This window comes from Sturnus vulgaris, chromosome 13 (genome assembly GCF_052056855.1).
Source record: "Sturnus vulgaris isolate bStuVul1 chromosome 13, bStuVul1.hap1, whole genome shotgun sequence".
NCBI lineage: Eukaryota > Metazoa > Chordata > Aves > Passeriformes > Sturnidae > Sturnus > Sturnus vulgaris.
The window spans coordinates 15,433,833-15,456,054 of record NC_142255.1 but is presented as its reverse complement, the minus strand read 5'-3'; the positions used below and the strand labels follow the sequence as shown (position 1 = coordinate 15,456,054).

The 22,222-nt window shown below is 41.9% G+C and overlaps 1 long non-coding RNA gene across 1 annotated transcript; it reads right to left on the bottom strand.

The window, feature by feature from the left end:
* Positions 1–8,239: 8,239 nt before the first annotated feature.
* LOC148222262 (uncharacterized) lies at positions 8,240–21,159 on the bottom strand. The gene is made up of 4 exons (XR_015806416.1): positions 21,071–21,159; positions 20,627–20,821; positions 12,348–12,450; positions 8,240–8,500 (listed from the first exon to the last, which is right to left on the bottom strand). It is a non-coding gene; the product is annotated as an uncharacterized LOC148222262 (long non-coding RNA).
* Positions 21,160–22,222: the final 1,063 nt, after the last annotated feature.

Below are 22,222 nucleotides of genomic sequence, written 5' to 3'. Positions count from 1 at the left end.
ACTTCTGCTTTCAAGGCTGCAAGGATACTCAAGTCTGACTTTGAGTCCTTCTGTGATTTTTAGGTAAACCAGCTGGGGAAATTAGTGACAAATAAACTCTTGCCTGGAGTTGGAGCAGATTAGCAGCAGAGCCCCTGTGAACAGCTCCTCTCCAATGGGGGATTCACTGCACGAGTGACTCTGTGGGTTGAGAAGTTGCTGCATTTCAGCTGATCCATGGCAACTGTCTGTCCATGGCAAATATAAGATAATTTAAGGGAGTTTAATCCTTTTTCTTTGCCAGTCCACATGATGAGTTCGTGCGGGGTGGTTGGTACACAGTAAATTCACACCGTAATTTACTGTGCACTAATTTCCCAAAGCTTTTAATTTCACAGTGTCTCAGTTTCCTCATCTGTAAAAGAGAGATAATAAATACCTTCCTTTCTGGCAGGAGTGCTCGAGATCCTTCAGCAGTAAACATAAAAGGAAACATTTTTAAACAGTTACTTACAGAAACTTAATTTTTGGTGTAAACAGTTATTTGTGTCTGATCTTATATTGCAACAGAATGAGACTAGATGTAAAAGCAATAAAATTTGAAAAGTAAATAACTTCTGTTGAAAACAACCAGGATACTGACCACAATATTATTTATATGCAACTGGAATTGCAAATGCATTTTAAAGCTTTCTGTTTCAATCCATCTGTGATTCCTTATAAAGGGGAAAAAACTAAAATTATGTATTTGCCATAAAGATGCACTAGACTGTTTTCTTTAAAAAGAAGCAACATGTGTCAGGAAGGCCTAAACTTTGTATTTCTCAGGAGGCCCTGAACTTCTTTTTGAGCGAGTGATGCATGATCAGACCCAGAAAACAGTGTGGTTTTATTTCAGATTTTTCTAGACTGTAATAGCCCAAGGGTATGTGCTATAAACTGGAGGAGTTGGAGGAGACCTGTTTTTAAGAGGAACGTGGTTAGGTTTCTGTTTCTGATTGGAAAGTTTGTTTTAAACTTTTCTTTTAGGGGAACATTTGAAAACTGGTAGCAGTTTCGATGATGACCAAATTCACGTCACAATCCCAATCCCTGGGAGTTATCCTATTCTTTCTGGTGCAGCTGAGACTTCACTAAAGGAAAATTTGCCATCAAAAATTATTCTTCATGCTGAAATCATGAGTATAATATTAAAACCTAAAGCCTGTAGAGGTCAAGAAGCAAAATGAAAATCAAGAACTTTTTTCCATTAGCATCCATATACTGAAAATTCAGATTAACATATAAAAAGGAAACACTTGAAACTTGTGTATATGGATATAAGACTCTTTTTTTTTCCCCCTCAGCTGCTGAAGAAACTTTTAGATCTGCTCCCGCTCTAGCAACAAAGCAGTATAAATTGAAAATGCTTTCCATTTCTTCCTTTTCTAATTCTTCAGGTATTTCTGAGTGATATTTCACACAGGCAAAGAACAGCTAATTCCAATCAGCGGTTGCCTCCTTGAGAGAGTTACAACGAGGTGCAAGTCAGCTCTGCTCTGTTCCATGGTACTCAACTGCCATCCACTGGAGGAGAGAGGCAGAGGCAGGAGCTCTTCTCAAATATTTAAGTCACAGCAAAAATAAAAAAGAAAGTATGAACTTGGGTCGTACTACTTTGCTTATTTATCTGTTCTCTTGTGTCTCCCTAACATGAGGTACAATTGAAGTTAACAAGTCTGAGAAAATACAACTGATAAGAAAATAAACTGACAAGAAAATCCTTTCGTTTTCTTGACCAAGCAAACGCAGTAGTGGCTGTCCTTAAGCACTGTCTATAAATCCAGTAATTCTTAATGGCCGTATGAAGAGAAGGAAAATGAAAGGAGTGAAGGAAAAGGAAAGGAGTGAAGGAAAACCACTTTTAAGATAAGATCACTGTTTGATCCAGTTTAGGATTCTTAGAGCACAATCTTTTACACTAGAAAGCACACAGGAATCTCCTTTAGTATGCTTATATAAATGTTAAATTCACAAAATATCACTGATTAAATAAAAAACAGTTACAATAAAAGTCTCTAAGTTCTGACTGCAACAAGAGTAACAGCAGAAAACAGGCTGGCTGCAGCCAGGGATCTTGTCCATCTGCCCGACATTTTGATGCCTCAGCTGACTCGAATTAGGAGAGAATAACTTGGAAGATTTTTGAGTGCATCCAGCCTCAAGTTAAGAGAGTCCTCTGAAGCAGTGACTTATATTGCTTAAGATCATGCAGGGAGCTCCCAGTTGTGCTCTTGATGGCTTTATTAGAAACACAGTGGTGGATCTGTGCAATATAAAAACCATCCAGGAGAGAGCTTCAACACCTGACCCCCCTCTCTTTGCAAGGCACAGAAATATTTGGGTGCGAGGGAGAAAAAAAAAAAAAAAAGTTGTGAGTGCTTCACCATTCCCGGTACCTCCCATCACCGCGCCCTTTCCCCCCAAAGATGCGCCTCCCATGCAACACATGTTGGAGTGAACTCTGCTCCTTGGAAAATGGGATGACACGGTTCCCCGTGAAGGCAGGCAAGGACATTTCCCTTGGATTCCTGTGGCTCCACGCTGAAGGATGCTGTGTTTGATTAGGCTGAGATCCTCGGTACCCTGAGATCCTCGGTACCCTGAGATCCTCGGTACCTTGAGATCGAGGTTTTTTTGTTTCTGACGAGGCCCTTGACAGCTGAGATGGGCGGCTCTTGTTTGATTGTCACTCTCCATCACGCTCAGGGAAAGCAGGGCTGGAAAGCTGGGTGGAAATATCCTTCACTGCCTTCCCTTCTGCAGGAGCCTGACTTGTGCTTGACTCGTGCTCTGCAAATGCCGCAGTCCTCGCGTAGACAAAATCCTACCAACTCGGAGGTTTAGTTTGCCTGGCTAAAGGCTGCAGGATTTGACCTCTGGAAGATCATGCTAAGTCCTCGCAGCTCTGATTTTGAGTTTAAGCTTTGGCCTGGAATAACAATGACTGTGAGGGAAGCAATAGGTTATGAGCTGGGTTAAATGATACCTGCTTCTTGCCAGAAAGTCTAACTGTATTCAAGCAACTTCTGTTCTCATTTTGCATTAAATAAATATATAAAGATGTTCAAACTTCCTATCTGAGCTGCAATAATGAAAATCATGTGCACATTAATTTGTACAGGGGTCACCGAGTCTCCCCAGCTCAACGGTTTTCAAACAGAGTGCGTAGTAAGCCCATAAAACATTTATTTTTCATAATTTATGAAGCATTACATATTGTGAGTCCACAATGCCAGCTGACGTAATACGTGATAAATTTGAAATAACAAAACATTTCTCATGTATTTTCCTCCTGATGTGACAATGTGGGACATAAATTTAAAAGAAAGTTCCCTTAGAAGACAAAAGCAAGGCAAAAGAAAAGGCTGCTCTTAAATCAATAAATACTTATATTACACCAATTTATTGAGCCATTCCCCCACTCCAAGGCTGTGGCTCCCAGCTTTTTGAAGCCTCTTTCTACCCCTGCTTCAAAGCTGGAATGAAAGGCTGCTGGAGTGGGTCACTGGTGCCCCCCACGAGTCGCAGGGGTGGCGGCGATGCCGCAGCTGCCAGCGCTGCCCTGTCCCTCCACGGCCACCAGCGAGGGCTTCCAGCACAGCTGCTCCCTGTCCTGAGCCTGGAAAAACCTCCCCAGGAATGATGACAGGCAGCAGGGCACAAAATCAATACCGTGTAAAGGTAATTTTCCTCCGTAACAATTATCATCCCTGTATTCCCAGGAAGAGTAGCAGTGAAAGGCTTTGCACTTTGAAGATAACTTTCTAGTGCTAATTTAGTAGGCATGCAAATACGTAATTGCAGGATTATAATACAGAGCACAGAGTACTGCAGAAAACACTTAGAACTCACCTATGTGGCTCTGAAAGCCAGCTGATAAATTCTTGTATTACAGGAAACACCTTACAGGCTGAAGGTTGAGATTCTCAGCATCTGTAAAATTGCCAAGTGACTCCTACCAAGCACTGAGTACCTGGTGCTCAGCACTATTTGGTTTCATTTTGTCTTGTTTTGTTCAATTCAGTGCACCAAAGCAATATCTGCTTCAAGAAAACGCTGCAGTCCAAGGAAGGAAAAAAATGTGGAAGTTATTTGAATGCATGATGCAGAAGAGGAGTGAAGGACAGAGCAGGGTAAAGAGGTTCAGGGACTTTGTCTGGTGTCAGTACTCTGTTTTATAAATAAACACAAAAATATTTAAAGATTGTGAAAAGGCAACTTAGCAATAAAATAATGATCTTTGGTTTTAAGTTCAGCTTTTATATTTGTGGAAATTGATTAGACTTTACACCAGAAGCCCAAATGAGAGGGGAAAAAAATTAAAATCCATATGAAAAATATCCAGCAGGAATGATGTGAAGTTCAGTGTGCTAGAAGTCAGCTTTCCCAGGAAAAGACACAGCACATCCACCACAGCCAGGCGTGCAGGGACATCTACTGGCAGAGCAGCCAGACCTGGCCTTGATGAGTACAAAAATCTCATTTCACACAAAAAAAACACATCAGTTTTTGTGGCAGCAGAAGGTTTTGGCTGATCAAGTAAGAGGAATATGTACAGAAAAGGGGGAAAAGACACTGACTTGTGCCAGGGGTGAAATTAAGCTTTTGTACAACACATCTCAGGGTGGGGTGTCCTTAGCTCAGCAACCCTGGCTGCAAAACCAAAACCATGCCCATGGTGGGGATGCTGGGCCCACAGTCTGTCTCACCCTTCCCAACACTATTCCTACACCCCTTTCCTGCTGATTTGGCCCTGTGCACAGGGGAAGCAAGACTCAGGTCTCAGCACAGAGTTCTCCTGCTTAGCCTTGGGGACAGCAGTGAGGTCTGGCTGCTGTTTCCTCCCTCTACCCCAGCAGCAGATACTCCAGGCAGAACATTCCCAGAAGTAAAAGGCTCCTTGCCTCTTCCCTGCCCTTTAATATAACCACAGGAGACAAGACACATTTAATCCTTTCTGGAAAGATATGTACACCAGACTGATGAGATAGAGCAGGAACCAGCCTGACCCCAACATTTGAAACACTGCCTACCCTTTCTCGAGACAGGGTGAGGATCACAAGCCAGGCAGCCTTACTGTAAAAAGATAAGAAGTGTTTGTTTTTCTCATCTCCAGACCAAGACAAATTTCTCAACTCCTTGTAGGAGTCCTGATTCTATAACTCATAAATGGAAATAAGTGTCTTTCTCCCCACCCCCACCCATGGCGTCTTCTCCACATACTGTTTTCTGCCCTCAGGGTATCTGTTCTATACTTCCAAAAAAAGTCCATCTGGTTATTTTACTGTAACACACTTATCAGAACTGTAAGATCATAGAAAAAACATTTGAAAAGGACCTCTGGAGGTTTCTAGGCCAGCCTCCGGCTTCTTGGAGCTTCATTAACATCAACACCAGATCAGACTGAGGATGCTTTTTGTGTAGGTGATCCCTGAAAGTCATCAAGGAGAGAAATCCCACCACTGCCCTGAATGACATGCCCTAGTGTGGTACTGAACTCCAGGTAAAGAAGTTTAGTTCTAGTTTTAGACATAAGACATTAGTCTTGAAGTGAAACACTCATCCTTAGTAGCTGAACATTGTTCAGCAATATTGAAATTCCAGATTGTACCTGGATTTCAAAAGCACTCATTGGGTTATTTGCATTTCAGTTTTAGTTCAAATCATCTTTCCCTCCAGCATGCACCCTTGGGAAGGCCAAAACTGAGCTAAGTCCAGATTTCTAACACACCTCCACCAAGCAATGGGGAAATAAAAAGGTTGAGAGGGATTGACAGACCAGGCAGGAGAGCTGGGAAGCAAGGGACCATAGTGATTTGCACAGACAATGACACAGAGACCTAAGATGGGACTCCTACAAACACCATGGACATGTGCTGCATTTAAGTCCTATTTCATCCACCCTAAATATACTCACTTTTACTTTGATTACACAGGGCTTTCAGCATTTTTAGGCTCTTCCCAAAAGCAGCTGCTAAAATCCAGCAAAGTGTTTCTTTAGAAGTAAAGCACCTACAAAATCTTTCACTTAGCTGACATTATGAAATCAGAAAATTATATGTACGATTGCATTCCTTACAGTTATATACTTCATTTAAAACATTTCACCTGCTTTTATTTTTTTTTCTTTCCTTTTTTCCCAGTCATTACACAACATCTGAAAGATAAGAGAGGGAAATCATTTTGTTACTTTAAATACTTATCTCAAGCTCTCATTTTGAGTACATCGAATACATGCACTGTGCTAAAAAATGCACAAGGGAAAAAATTCCAAGGATACAGCTAAGAGATTGTGAGAAGAAAAAAAAACAGAAAACAACAACAGCAGATCATAGAAGAAGAAGTGTCTAAAAAATGAGAAACAACAAAAAAAGGGACAGAACTATAGCATGGTAGAAGAAAAAAATAAATATACCACATAATTTATTGCAGGGAGAGTTCTGAAGAAAATGTCTTGTGAAATAAATATAATGCTCATGAGGACAAGAGATCTCATTCATATCCAATCTGTCTTGTGTAAAGAACTAGGCAATAATGTTCAAGTAAGTGAGTCACTGCGAGCTCTCCCAGTTCGGCTGAAGATTGCTCAATAGAAATAATAACAAGCCTCAGAAAAAAGACAGTGTAAGTACAGGTGGGAAAGGGAGACAAACTCAGAGCAATAAGTACATACAAAATATCGAGATTGCTGTACAAAGTAAAAGCATGATATGTGTCATTCTCTGCCTTCCAGACTATTCCTTCTGTGCCAGTGAAGGTCTGTGCCCAGGCTGACAGCTTCCCTCTGCCCCTGCTTGAGACAGCACAGATGTGAGCAAGCTGGGTAAAGGGTGATTTATTTATGGATCCAGAGCCAGAGATTCCTCAGTAAAGGATCTTCAACTCCATATTCTGTTCCTCATAATGAGCCACGGATGCTCAAGTCCCAGAAAATGTCAAGTGCCCTTTGATGCCACCACTGTCCTGTTGGTGGAGGATGTAGTGAGGATCAGGGAGGTGGTAGCTCAGGATGCAGGTGCTTTGGTAAATGACAATGATAGACATTTGCCATGAATTAGCTACATTTAACCTTTATAAAGGGGGATAACCTTTCGTGTCCATGTGGTCTTCCATAGGTGGACTGATGGTGTTTGAAGTCAAACAGGATATTGGCAACCCTAGCAGTGCAAACTGCTCCTGGACACATCAAGAGATCCCAGAACTGACACGTCCTTGGGAGAGACTGGATTTGGGGAGCACAAGAACAGCATCACACAGCCCTGGCACTGCCCAAGCACCGTGTGCTGGCACAGTGACCTGCCAGAAGCGGGAGGGCTTGCCTATGGTGAGAGCAGAGCATCCTATTCCCCTCAAACTGGCCCTGCCTGCCAGGAGCAGGGCTGGACCCTCACAGAGCCCACAGCCCCTGTCTGGGCACCTTGTGCAGGCAGAGGAGAAGAAACAGGAATCTTCAGTGAGTGATTCATCGTGCTCTAAAATCTGAGCCTGTGGGAATGCTTCAAAACACACAAGTTCATTTCCTCCCAAAATGCAGCAAAACTGGATTTGGTTTTTCCTTAACTGCTTCTGTCCTCGCAGGTCTCTCAGAAACATTTAAGAGAAAAAAAAAAAAAAAAGGGATTTGATACTTTTGATGTAAACCTGTTTTGGCAGGTGTGAGGTGGGAAGGGAGGAGGGATTAACAGGATGGCAGAAAGATCCACTGATGACTGCATCTGAATAGGGCTTTTTCCAGCCCAGGATTACAGGTTCAGAGAAGGGATCTCCTTGTGACTGCTGCTTTTAGCTGCTACTAATGTTTACATAGCCAGGCTAAAATACAGTAGGAAAATTGTTTTGTCTGGTTTTGCTTCCACTTTTTCCTCAATTACTGGAGGTGAGGCAGCAAGGAGACAGCACCATGTGAAAACCAGCAGTGGGGAGAGGAAGGGAGGATGTAGGGAATGGGCATCAGTATCCAGCTATTGGACATCTGCAGTGAAACCATCCTCATCCCTGGCGAAACAAAAACACCACTGGAGTACAACTCTGCCTGCTGGGTGGTCCAGCATGTCCAGGAGCACCCAGCAGGAGCCTGAGCTGCAAATTTAAATACTAAAAAATTCTGATAGCCTAAACTACTTAGAGAGAAAAAGGCTATCGACTCACATTTGGAAAAATGTCCTCTTGTCTGCACAACTCTACATTTTTCAAGCTAAATTTGGAGTTTTGGCTACTGTGATTTTTCAGGGTATGAGATGTGAGTGGGTATTTTTGTACAAGATAATGTATATCCAAAATGATACAGACTGTTGCTAGAGCCAGAAAGATGTTACAATGTCAGAATTGTGAGGAGAACAAAATATGCATTTTAAAGACTAAGAAATAGAGAACAACAACACCATCTAAGTGACCTGACCGAGGTTAGAGCATGAGTCACTCACGGAGGCAGGGGAACTTGCTTCTGTAATCCAAGTCAGAAGCACTTGGAATTCACTCACTGTAAAAAAAAAAAAAAAAAAAAAAAAAAAAAAAAAAAAAAAAAAATCAGCAAGAAGGGTCCTGGGGGTTAAAAAAAAAAACAGAATGGAAAGATTTACCATGGTCTATGGGTGTAAACAGTGGCTTAAAAGGACACCCTGATGTGTCTGAAGCATTTGTTAGCAAGGGAATGCATTTACAGCTGTGCATCAGCAAACAGAACTACAGAAGCACTGGACTTTTAAAAATGCAATTAATGGATCATTTTTCCTTCTATAACTCTATAAGACCTCCCACCCTGCTCTCCAGCCATTGCAAATGTTTCTTTGGCAGGAGATAGCTGTGCTTTACAAACAAACTTCGGCTGATCTTATTCTTATAATTCCCAGTATTAGGGGACATAGAGTCAGTTGGTATTGTAACATCTCAGATGAAGTCAATGGAACTACACAACTACACAATACTCAATGAATTACCTGAAGACATTAAAATCATCAGCCTGACTCTTGATATCATGGAATTAAATGAAAGAGAGAATAAGCGTTTGTGAGGTCTTGTTATAAAGGAATATCCCACCATCACCTTTCACAAGTGACGTGAATGCAGACTGAAGAACCAAAAAACACAGCAGAAGAGGAAAATTCATGAAATTCATTTTAAACATTCTGATTCTTTCAGCTCGACTTCATGCTTTTAGAGAGCTCTGTGATGACAATACAAACAGTAGCTCATTTCTCAATCAAATTCCACCCACATCAGTGTGTCACACTTGTGCCTGATGAGCAGGAAAGGGGTAGTGGTGGGGTGCTACATACCCAGGGGCATGTAGATACACAGAAATCCAGATACTGCCAGTCTCTTGTCAAGCTTTTTAGTGCCTGCTCTAGTCCTAGATACAGGGCTGAGCTGGCAGCAAAGCAGGTTACCAATATTGTTCATAAAAATACCAGAATCTTTTGAAATTTCAGAGGGGAAATGTTCATAACTCGCATATTTAATTATGCTTTCTGATATGTCTCTGAAATAAATTCAGTGACTGTGATGATTTCTGTCTTGACAATGGGCAAACTGAGGCTGGCTGACCTGATCTGCCCCCAGCCACCCTTCTGTGACTGCTGGGACTGAGCTCTGAGTCCCCCTCCTCTCACTCTGCTCTTTTCCAGGGCATAATTGCCACATCAGTAACGATGAGAAGATTTTATTTGACTGAAAGGCTGCTCTAAGTGCCCAGCTTGCAGGTTACATCTCACCTGCAGGAACTTAGGGGCTACGCAGACATTCGATTTCATGATTCATTTAAAGCGATACGAAATGTTGCTTTGAAGCTCCCCCCTCTCCGTTCCCTCTTCACATCCAGTGACTGCACAGTGAGTGGAATTACACCCAGCCTGTCAGTGGACAGAGATGGTTTGTAAAAGCTGATAAGCCTCGTTAGGGTTTGCAACTTTGTATGAACTTCAGTGATAAATACTGCGTTCGTGAAATGCCAAATACTGCTGGAATGTTGGCGTGAGCACGACAGAGATTACAGCTAATGTGGGAGCGCGTAGGTACACTGTGCAGTAAATTACAGGCATGGTATGCAGCCACTTTCTGTGAAAAGTGGTGTGGTTTGAGCCAGGGGTATTTCCTACAGCACAGTACACAGGGATCTAATAGAGCTAACAGCTTGGAGTGAAATTAATGAAGTGGGAATGATATGATGAGTATCCTGAATGGATACAGAAGGAAGAGACAATATTTGTCAATATTTGTTCATGGCTCTTCCTCATGGGTTACCTGCTCTGGTGAGGATGTGAGTTTATGAACATACTCAGCCAATGGCTAATGGCTAGAGAGACTCCTTTTCCCTTCATTTTAACAAAGAAATTACAACTCCCATCAAGAGCAAACTTTCAAATTGTCTTCCTTTCTTTTTTTCCCTACATGATCAAAAGGAATTTCAGAACGATGTCCCACACTCAGATGAAAGCAAAGTTTGATGTTCTGAAGTGCTAAACTTTTCCGCTTTGACCTGCACGATTGAGATGAAGGAGAAATTTGTCTGTAGTAATTAACATGACAAATAACTGTGAATGGGAACTTGCTGTTCTGAATGACAGCGTTGTCTTCTGCTTCAGGGTGAGAAACCCCGGGCCAGGATCCTGGGGATCTATCCCTTGATTCCATCTGACTCTTAACAGGTTTGAAAATCTCTGCCTCTCACCTGATGGAGACAAGAATGGAGGGTGGTGTCCTGCAGGACCACAGCACCTTTGGATGCATCCTGCTACACGCTGCAAGATATTGCAGGGGGGGAAGAAGAGCTGACTGCCCAGAAAAAGAATAATCACCAGTGATTAAAGGTATTTCATGAGCCCTGCCTTTCATGCTGACAGTTCTGCTATAATCATTCCCAGCATACTGCTCTGCTTCTGTGCGAATTCATCTGTTGCCAATTGCCTTGTAGTTACTTTGTGAGCGTGTTAGTTGGGGAATCTTCTCTTCTTTGTTTTCACAGCCCTCGAACACAAGGGATCTTAGGACCAGGATCCTGGATGCTTTGAGGCGTCTAATAAATAATTGTTAGCATTCCAGCACCCAAACTATACATTGCAGTATCAGGAAGCCTGTACAGCAAGGAGATAACTGATATTAGCTAATTGCTATTGAGCGGCTTTCAGGCAATAGATCACGGAAGTTTTTCTTTGTTTTCAAATAGGCTGCTTTTTTGCCTTTTTTTTTTTTTTTTTTTTTTAATTACAGTATGAAAATGCAATGCATTTTATCACTAACTTGATAGTAGATGGCTCCAGCAGAGAATCCTAAAACTTTCCAAGCCACAGAAATAGATTGAATTGGGTTAAGCAGTATTATCAGTGCGGAGGGGGACGTGTCCTGCTCTCTATGCTTCACCCATTCTGCACAAGGCATTTGTATCTTCACACATATCATTTTTTGGCTTTGCTCATCAGATCAGCATTATCTACAGGAGACACTCCTCAGAAATGCAGCAATCCTCACCTCATTCATCTCTCCTTTCTGCTGGCTCGTGCCTGGTGGGAAGCGAGCAGCTCCTGAATCCCTGCCCCAAGCTGCCGGTAGCAGCAGCATCTGCAGAGCCGTGTGGGAGGAGAGCAGAATCATCCTCACCCTTCCCAATTAAAACTTCATCACCAGCACCAAGATAACAATGCAACAGAAAAACACTGAATGCTGTTCTCAGTGCTAACCGACATGACCTCCTAGCTCAAAAAACCCAGTGCCCTCTTCTTCTCCTGCTATTCCCCTACAGCCTCACCCACGGCGCCCATCAAACAATCAGTCACAGACCCCATCTGTCAGCACGGGGTCTGCAGTTCATGGAATCTGCCCGACCGTGGTGTTCTATTACTGAGACTCTCTGTAAACAGAGGTGCTTTGAATGACTTGTCGTCTCTTACAAATTGCACGGGGAGAATGAAGGCTACAGGACTGAGTGACATAATTGTAAGACAAAAATTACAAAGGCTCTTCTTTCACTTACCCTGGCAGTCTTAGAACTGAGCTAGACTTTCACACGCAGTGCCAGGGCCGATCAAAGCTGCCTTGAAAAGTTTTTTTCTTGCTTTTTTTCTTGCCTTTTTTTTTTTTTTTCCTAGAGATCCTTGATGCTAAATAAATTTGCATCAGGGTTGCTTTGTGCATCACAGTCCTGTGTATTGTGATGGCCAAGTGTTCCCCCTCCAATGACAGTTGCTGATCTTGATGCTTAGCGTGAAGCTTGAAAAAATACAAACTCTTAACATTATATTCTGTGGTTTGTTTGTATTTTGTGTTTGTATCTTCTCACTTGCATGTCTTCCACCCCCTTCTTCATCTCATCCTTTAAACAAAATTCACAGTACCTTGAGGCTCTCATCTGAAGATCCTGGGGAAACCTCTGCTCTCATATTCAGTCAAACCAGTCACATCCTATTGAAGAAGCTCTTCTGTATCCCAGTCCTGTCCCTGGGAAGCAAAGGTCATGGTTAGACTAAGTGTCCAGATGTCAGAACAAAGGGACCACATTTGTTTAATGGATTATGGAGTCCAGAGAGATATTTGGGATCTAGTGATACCTCCAGTGGGTCATGAGTTCCGTGTATTTATCGTGTTTTCCATCTAAACAACAGAGAGTCTAGCTAGATGCCATTGTGATGGGTGGCTGATAGCTGTGTGTAATAATTTTTTAAAAGCAGAAATTATTCACATTACCACAAAATGAGTCTTCAAGGGTGCTTTTTCTATCCCTATATGTAATGCTGTAAAAACTTTTTTTGCTCACATGAAAAAGATTTGAGACTTTTGTAAAGTAGAAATCAGCACCACCAAAGGCTTAATTATATAATGTAACATTCTCAAAGCCCTCACATTAGCTCACTGATGCTTAGTGGAAAAGGCATTACCTAGCAACAGTCACTTACAAATCACAGGAAAAGTAATGGAGATTATATGCTACACCACTCCATAGAGTCAAAATTGTTAGCAGGGTGTGTTTGCCCTTTCATTTCATGTGGAAAAATCCATTGTTTACAGGTGTGAGGGTGTAAGGGATGCACTTCAGGGGTAAAACGGGCCTGTTTATCCATCATTAAAAAGTAGTCTTTAAAAGAAGCCCAAAGAGACACATTAACATGGCCAGAGAGTGCAAACTACAACACAGACACTAGAAAAATTACCTCTAATTTTCTTTCTCTTTAAAGAAATTGCTCTTCATATGTCATTCATTCTCAAGTGCTTAATTAAAATGGTTAACCAATTTTTGAGTGTTGGCAGGCTTGAGTTCCCCAGCACCAATGTCCTGCATGTGACTCAAACAAGTTACTCACATCAAGGTGTTCAGCAGTTCCTCAACCACCAAGATTTGGTGGACATTGCCTCTGTATTTTGTTTCCATCCCACTTCTGTGCATCACAGTGGCAAAAACTCTTAGAAACCGCAGGAGAAATACATTGGTATTTAAGAGACAGAGTTATTAGAACCAGCTCCATATTGCAAATGCAGCTAGCAAAGAGAGAGCTGGGTTTTATTCCGAATTATGCTTTGTTAACAAGTTGTTAACTAAGTTCTCACTCCAGAATATTTAGAGCCAGCTAAATAATATGTGTCAAATCATTGATCTGACAAGTTTCACAACTTTTTTTTTTCCACTTTAAATTTCAAATATCTATTCAAAAAATAGCATGTTCAGTTTTTTCGCTCAGTTTTAATTACTGGCGACAGCAGGAGAGGGAGAAAGAACAAAGCTGAATGCACAGATCCCAGAGGGAGTTTGCCATCTCTGACCATTAGGGGAAAAGAGAAAAAACAAGATCCTTTCACTTGGAAACTGAGCCCACTTCACGTGGAGGTCCTGGGAAGAGAGAAAACACAGAGTCCTCCCAGTGGAAGAATCCTCCTTTGCTGTTTCTTTGCTGATCATTCCTGTAGGCGGCTGCTATGGCAGAAAACCTGGTACAACAGCACTGTTGGACTGAGGCAGAAGTTCTGCAAGGGTGCAATGTTTGTTGGGTTGGGAATTATACAGCTGGCATCGGGGACAAAGGGAAAAGTTACAGAGCACAGAGCTCTGCTCATTATACAGAAAACTGTTCAGAGACAGGTGGCTTCAGAGGATTGTGATTCCGAGGGATGAAACTTTGCCTTGTGTGTGTTTGTGTGTGTGTGTGCAGGCACACGTGCACACATCGATGAAGAGTTGTCTCAAAAAGCAATGAAAGTGTTTCTGGTTTCCCTGGGCAGTGCTCAGCTGTGGCTCAGGGCAGGCATGTGTGAAGAGAGTCCCCATCTCCCCTCATCTCACTCATCACTCCAGGATTTTGATGATGATGTCCAAAGCAATGTCTGTGAGACTGCACTCAAGATTATGCTTTAGGACTCCTCCTATGTCACAGAGGGAGTAGTAGGATTTCTATCTGGACCTGAGAAATAAAGATGTATTTTCTAAGTGAAATACTTTAATACAGTTGAGAGCCCCTCAGTGGGCACAGACCTTTAGGAGATCCAGCTGCAGTGAAGCTTGGGCAAGGCCATAACTTGCTTATCTGTAAAGATTTGTGCCCTGTGACAATCTTCTCTCCCACTTTTGGAGATCTCAGACCAAACAGGGCTGCTGTGGATACGATGCTGCTCAGTGCATGTTCCAGTAGCACAACTGGATTCCTACCAGCTCCAGTAATTATCAGGTATACACGAAAGAGCCAATCAAGCACCCAAAAGGACAGGCTGCCCTCTGCTCCCCCCGGGTGCAGCTGGCTCCTTATTTCAAGCACAATCTTAAATTACAAGGAAAAAGGATTTGCTGCAGAAGCAATGTTGTTTGGTATCAAAAAAGATTCCTCCTTCCTTCTGCCACCTCCCCCCATCTGCTTTTCATGTTTTATACAAAACTTGCTGCTCTGAACACTCCTGGATTTTCTCCCCTTCTAATAATAAAGAAGCGAATCTGATGTCTCCCACTGATGGCTTTCTAACCTTCAAAAGCATGTGTTTATCATGAGTTTCAGCTATCCAAAATAGTTTTGACCTGAGGTTACCATGCAGGCTCAGCCTGCTTCGAAGCGGGTTAAATGGATGATAAGCAAACATTTCATTACAGACCCTTAGTTGTTGTAAGGATGTGCAAATCCCTGAGAAAGATTTTCAGCATATCCTCCCGAGCAGTATGGGGCTTTGGACCTGGGAGGTTCACTCAATCAGAGCCCTGCTGTCACTTTGCAAATATCTCTGCTGACTGTGCCCTGCATCATCACTTTGTGAGGCCCTGGGTGAGCCACGGGGCTGGGGAGAGATTCCTCCCACCTGATGCACTGTGAGGGATGAGATTTTTAAGTCTTAATTGAAAACACTCTTTTTTTTGCTATCCTGTCCATTCTCTGGTTTCTATCTGAGCAGAGGAGTATGGAGAGGTGCTGATGGAGAGTTGGGTGGCCCTGGGGGAGATCATTCCTCCTCCCAGCCCCTGCCTGCTGCCTCATGTCTCAGAGCTGCATGCATCCAGCAGTGCAAACCCCCTGCCAAAACTATTTTGAGCTGCTCTGTTGCTGGGCTACCTGTGTCAACTGAAAATGGTCCAATGTGGACATCACACAGCCTCACCCCACCAAAAGGCAAACCAGCACTGCTCAGAAAGCAATGCTTATTCTGCATCTTCCTCAAAATAAAAGAGATGACAGCCGTAGTGGCTAAGCACACCCCAATCCCAGAAAGGCAGATCTACAAAGCACCAGGTATTTTGTCTCTTTCCTAATTTAATCCACACAAAGCAGCCCTTTTTGAGTCACCACTTGCTTTAATCCTGAGGATTCGCAGCCCCATCTGTCCAGCCCCATTCTCTTTTGTCCTGTCTCTCTTCTATGCCCATCTAGGTAAAATGTTCCCAGTGCAAGAGCCATGGGCTGATTAAGGACAGAGAAAGGTGAAGCCTGGGAGAGATTTCACAGTGTACACTCAAAATGGCACATCTCATGCCTCTGGTTTCAGCAGCACAGGGGATGGAACAGTGCAGGGCACTGTGTTCTTGCTCCATGTGCTCCAGGTTCATTATCCAACCAGAGGATTGCTGTTCTCAGTCAAGTTTCTGATAAATGCATGAAGAATATTACGCTGCTGGGGATGGAGCTTCGAAAATCTCTAATTTCATCCTAACTGCACCAAGGAGATCAGTACTTCTGCTCTGAAACTGCATGAGTGACATTCTGACATAGCTGTAGTATCCAGCTTAGTTTCATCTGTCCCCAACAACTACTGGTCTCCAGAATTATTTTCCTTCAATGCCAATCATTCCTGGGGTTGGGCTGTACATAGCAGAGCTCAGTACAGCCCCTTATTTCTATGGTATCACTGGGATTAGCATGGATTTACCTATTTTTTTAAAGAAAATTGTACAGGAATACATCTAATTATGCTTTGCTAAGTATGAAATGTCCTTCTATTTAGCAGATGCTTGGGCCCTACTTTGACCTAACACTGAGTGTTTCAAGTAAACTGCCAGCAGCCCCGTCAAACTGTTGTGGGTAATTTGGAGTATGAAATGTGTTAAATTATTCAAAGAGCTGAATAAGCATAAACAGGCAGTACAACAGGAGAGATATGCATACCCAGCGATGCTGGTGTGACATTTAATACATCATATTAGCACTCCTGTTAGTACAAAGAGCTGGATGCCTAGCACAGCAGCCTGCAAATTCACAGGCAGAACACAGCCTAGCTACATTTTGTCCCCCATATAGCCTTCCCCCAATGGTTTTCCTTTGAAAAACAAAATACTGCTTGTCTAAAACCAAAGGTGAAAGTTAGGAAGCAAAATTTGATTCCTTCCTGAAATGCAAAGTGCATGAGGTCCATCTAACCCACCTCTGCTTCGTGCTGGTGACAATTATCCTGTCTGATTTAGAACAGTGGTGCAAAAAAAATCAGAATCAGGCTCAGAATTCTCTGATGCTGGAAAATGAACCCCAAGACAGACAGACTCTGCTTAGTAATAGAGCTGAAGCAGCAGAGAACACGCACAGGATCATAACACATGTCTACTTCAGAAATACATATAAAACCCCATGTCCTAGTAAAAGCTGACACTAATTCAACACAAAACCTTGCCTTTTACCTACTGTGGAAGAAGTCCATTATTTCTTATCCTTCAAAACAAAGAGTGTTTTCACGTTATGGAGTATTTCTGAGTTCTCAAGAGATTACACTTCAGGGGATGAATGAGATGCTTCTGTAGTCAGGGTTTCGTGATGATGAGTAGCAAGGGGGGGTGGGTGAATTCTACTTTGAAAGCTTTTTCCCATTCTCAGATAAGAAAAAAAAATCCAGCCTATACTGTGGAGAAATTTGGACCTGGCAACCCAACCTTTACTGCTTGGTTTGTCAATGAAAATAAAAATAAAACTTAAAAAAAAATCCATACAGCCAAGTCATAACAAATAAATGGAATGATTTCTCCTGAGAGTGGATGGAAGCCCCAGTGATGGAGGTAAAGTAGCCTGGACAAAGCACTCATGGATGTGAAAATACTGTCAGCAGCATGCCTGGATCAGCAAGGGATGGACTAGCTGACCTTGAAGGCTTTTCCTTTTCTTTTAATTTTCCCCCTTTTTCTTTTTTTTTTTCATTTTCCTCCCTACAGTTTTAAGTAAGGGGCTGTGGGGCAGCAGAATTCCCTTGTCCCAAGGGGAAATCTGATTTTAAGTGGTTCTAGAAATAGTTTGTTGGCTAGCATAGAGCCACCAGTTTTGTCCCATTTGGTTTATGCTAAAATTTAACATTCTCTTAGAAGGTGAGAAGAGACATTGGTACATTTTTTCCACATTCCTTTGGGACAAATACATTGCAGGGTGTCTCTTGGCTCTCCTCTTCCTTGCTTCTAAACTCCATTTAGTGATAACATGGGATTGATGAGTCTAACTTAATGAAAAATATTTACTAGCTTTGTTATCATGAGTGCTTAGTGATACTAAAAGGAGCATAGCTCAGTTTTCAGATGGTGAAGGGGAACTTGTAATATAGGCACTTGGAAAAACTCCATTTGAATTCATAATCTGAGCCAATTTTTTGTTCCTTTTGGAGTGAACTACAGAAAAAATATTAAATGTCAACTTGCCAAAAACATAACCACTGCCCATAAATACAATGGAGATGGACAAACATTGTGTGGGTAAATGTCAATTCAAATTCAAATCTTAATATAAATTTGGGGTTTGCAAATACTTTGAGACATACAAGTTGGCTGTTTCCCTAGGAAAACGTATCAATTATTTAGGAGTGTTTGTGAGAAGCCAGCTTAAATTCATAACAAGACTATCAGCTCAAGAAATACGAATCTAAACATCAAGTTCACTGAGTCAGGCAACAAAACCAAACCAATCTCTCAATCCAAACCGAACCAATATCTAGAATCACCTCCTGAAATTATGTGAGAACCATTTGAAATTATGAGTTGATACAAAGAGCTTTTTTGCCTTCTCATAAATATCTCAAAAACAAAAAGTGGGGGGGAAAGCCTGTATTCTCCATTTCCCCTGTTGCTTACACCAGTCTTTCTGATTTAGGGAGGATCACTTCTCTGAGCCAACTCCTCTTCCTCATAAGGCAGCTGGGAAGAGAGAAACGTAGGCTGAGTCTATATTTGTATATCTGTTTGGATTAGAAATGTGCTTTTAATCTCCCTGTCACCCCCACAGTCTGCACTGTGGTGCGTGTTATACAAGGTCAGATAAAAATAACAAAACTTGAGCCCAAACTGTTGAAGGAAATTCATTTTATGGACCATAGTGGAGGAAGCAAAAAAAAAAAAAAATCCCTCAAATATGTAGCATAGAAATCAGGCCCCCATGGCATCAGCTATGGCCCTCCTTGGAGTAGCTCATAAGGTGTTGGATGACTAATTGATATCAATGCCATCACATGGGAGGCAAAACCATCTTGGGAAGGAATGGGAAAGGCAGCGAGACCATGGAGGGCTGGTTGACATAGCTTGGGAGCCAAAGTGAACTCCAAGGTTCATTCACTTCCCAGCACCTCAGCAATAAATACAAATCCTATTCACTTCCATCACAATGGAATTCTTGTTCAACTCTGCCACAGTGGCCAACTCTTATTAGAGACAGGGCACGTCAAGAGCCTTCACTCAATCCCTGCTCCCAACTCCACGTGGCACCAGTTGACATCCTCTGGTAGTGAGAGACTCAACAGGTTTGTGAGAACCCTTTTGTGAATCTAGCTGCCTGCACACAGGAGCTGAGTCCCTTTTCCTTCCTGACTTTACACGCAACAAAACCGCTGCATAAGGCACAATGTATTTATTAAGAAATAAGTAAGTGCAGATTAGTTCCTTTTAAACGTTTTAAGCTACCTACTAAGCCAGATCTGGTAATAAAAAGTTAAAGCCAAAAAACTTGAAAAACTTCATTTACAGAAAAAAGTAACTTTAATGGTCATTGCTATGGTTTAAATTAGAAGAATTGGGAGGGTGAAGAGAGATTGCTTTGAAGTGCCTTCATCCTCCATGACTATTGCTGCAGTTTTTTGCTGATGTTCATTCTCACAACTATTTTGTGAGTCACCTGGAACTGGTTTGAAATTTTAAATATTACAATCTAGAAGTCTTATTACATCTAACCTCACTGCAGCTTTCTTCTTCTAAATGACTCCTACAACTCTGCAGGGCTTTGTTTTGGCTTGGGTTTTTTCTTCATTTTTGGTATGAGTGTGTTATTTTTCAATAACACAAGTTCAAGTTCTTCCTGCAAAGCATCCCCTCAAAGCAAAAACCCCCACCCTTTTTAATTTTTTTCTCTTAGATACCAAACTATTTGTGTCATTCTTGTGCATGCTACATGAAATATGATCAAAGAGAAGTCATCGAGCTAAAAAAAATTAACTTTCTCTTTTCTTCCTGCCTTACTTATGAAGTAGATTTTGCAGCTTCTCTGCAATAGCCAAGCTGCACTTACTGTTTGCTTTACTTTCCAATTGCTGATGTCAATGATGCCTTCATACACACTTCATCTAGCCTAGAAGAGTGCAAGAAGAGCCAAAGCTAAAAAAAAAATACTGAAAGCTTTCATAAGAGCCTTTATCCAGCAAGTTGCAAAGAGGGCTCATTTTGCACTTTCCCTGTATTTAATGAAAACAATTTCAAAGTTGAATTGTCCTCAAGCACTTTCAGTTTTGTTTTCTTCTTCTTATTCTCTTTTCTTGTTCTCCATCAGTGAATGGACTCAATAGCAGTAGAAAGCCAAAATACTCAATCATTGAGCCTTTTCAATGGGCCATAACTATACTAAGGCTGCATAGAGTATTAGGCAATACAGTGTGAATAAACCTCTCTTTTTATATAATAATCTGGATTTCACAGGTCGTTCCTGGGAAAACTGTACACTCATCTGTGCAAGTTTGCCACAGGAGCATACAGAGCTGTTATCATTTGCCAGAACTTTCTCATTTTAGTCCTAGAACTGTCATTGTCAAACCAATCCTGTGTTTCTTAATGACTGAGAGGTAGCAAGAATCCATACTGAAAGCTCTCCAGGGCCTTTAAAAGGTTTGTGTGTTTGTAGCAGCACATCCATCTACTCTGCAATGGTCTGCTCACTTAAGAACACTAACTGGTAGAGATTGGCACAGGTTCCCAGTTTCTTACCTGCAGGGCAGTGCTTAGGTGGTTTATAGGCAAGGTGACCTCAGGTTGTCGCCAACTTTATCCTGTAATTCTGGGTGCTCACATAAATGTCTGAAGTTGTACATGTCACATTAGCAGCCACCTGAAGGCTGGATGTGCTATCCGTTCTCCTCCTTCACAGCAATGGGGAAGAAAGCAGTGGGAATACATCCAGTGCTTTCAGCAGGTGTTAAAGGGAAAAGAGGAGAACAAAGTGAGCAGCACAGTGACTTCATTAATAGATTTTCATGCACTAAATCAGTTTGCCCTCAAGAATAAAGAGCAGGCAATCCGAGTCCATGAGCATCATGCAGAAAAAGACAGAGTGCAGATCAACTGAAGAGATTCTTGATAATTTTAAAGGTATTTTGTATAGTCTACTTAGATTATTTAAGAGTTTTCACCGAAGCAAATGAACTGCCTTACCCTATGTGTGATGTTTTCAGATTCTTCACTCTTCCTCTGTCCATCCATCCCACCTGTCATGGCAGAGTGGCTGTCTCAGATCACTTCTACATCCAATGGAAAGCTGTTGAATAAAGAAAAAAAAAATACAAATTCAGGACAATCAGGGTAAACTGGGACCCCTGAATCCAGTAGCTAGAGGATTTTGTGTTGCTTTCAAGCCCAGGGAAGAGTTAGATTTCTTTTCCTGCTATAATCTGGCCAGGGTCACAGCAGGCTCTGATGGGACTTCAGCAGCATCATGCCACAAACAGGTGACCCTGAGCTGACACAGTCTCATGCCTGGGTGCAAGGAAAAGACTGAATCTAACTTTAGGATTTTGCAGCTTTGGCACTTAGATCAACCCCTATTCCATTAATAAATTAAAGCTCACCTGCAAGAAGACACACCCCACACTTAATATACCAAGTCTCTGTTTTGCTAATCAAAATAAAAAAGGACTTGTGATTAATTTGGAAAAGTAGCATTAGGCAGGTGACTATGGCATCTGCTTGACATATTTCCCACTCCTTTCCTATCATATGATGAAGACTCTCTGTACTAGTAAAGCAAGGTATTATAAATTCAATATCCAAATTTTCCACCATGCCAGCAATTGTTTTAAGCCTGCTTCTTGTGCCTTTTATCTCTCTTACAAATCTTGAAGGGAATCAGATTCATCATTACACAAATGGCCTTTATTTCTGGCTGTTAAAAACCTGATGATGAGCAACATTTCCAAGGAAGAAAAAGCAGTCAATTTCCGAAGCATGTGCAGAGTTAATGTCTACAGTAATTGCGACTAAGTACGGTAGAGCAGAGATGCTCTGCCAGCTGGAGCCAGGGATTAAAAAGGAAACATCTGTGCTGAGATTATAGGAACAGAGGAAGCTGTGGGAAGGAAGGAAGCAAGAATGCCCATGTAGGTCCACCTACCTCATTTGAACTTCTCCTTTTCCCCATGGTTTTGTTTTCTTCTCACTAAATTCTATGTATTTACCACCATGAGTACAAAGAAGAGCCTGTCTGATTTCCCTGCTGTTTGACCTTTCCTTTAGACCATCCTCATGGCCACACATTTTACCAGAATGAGTCTTATGAGCAGGAGTTGGGCATATCCTTAAAACTGGGCA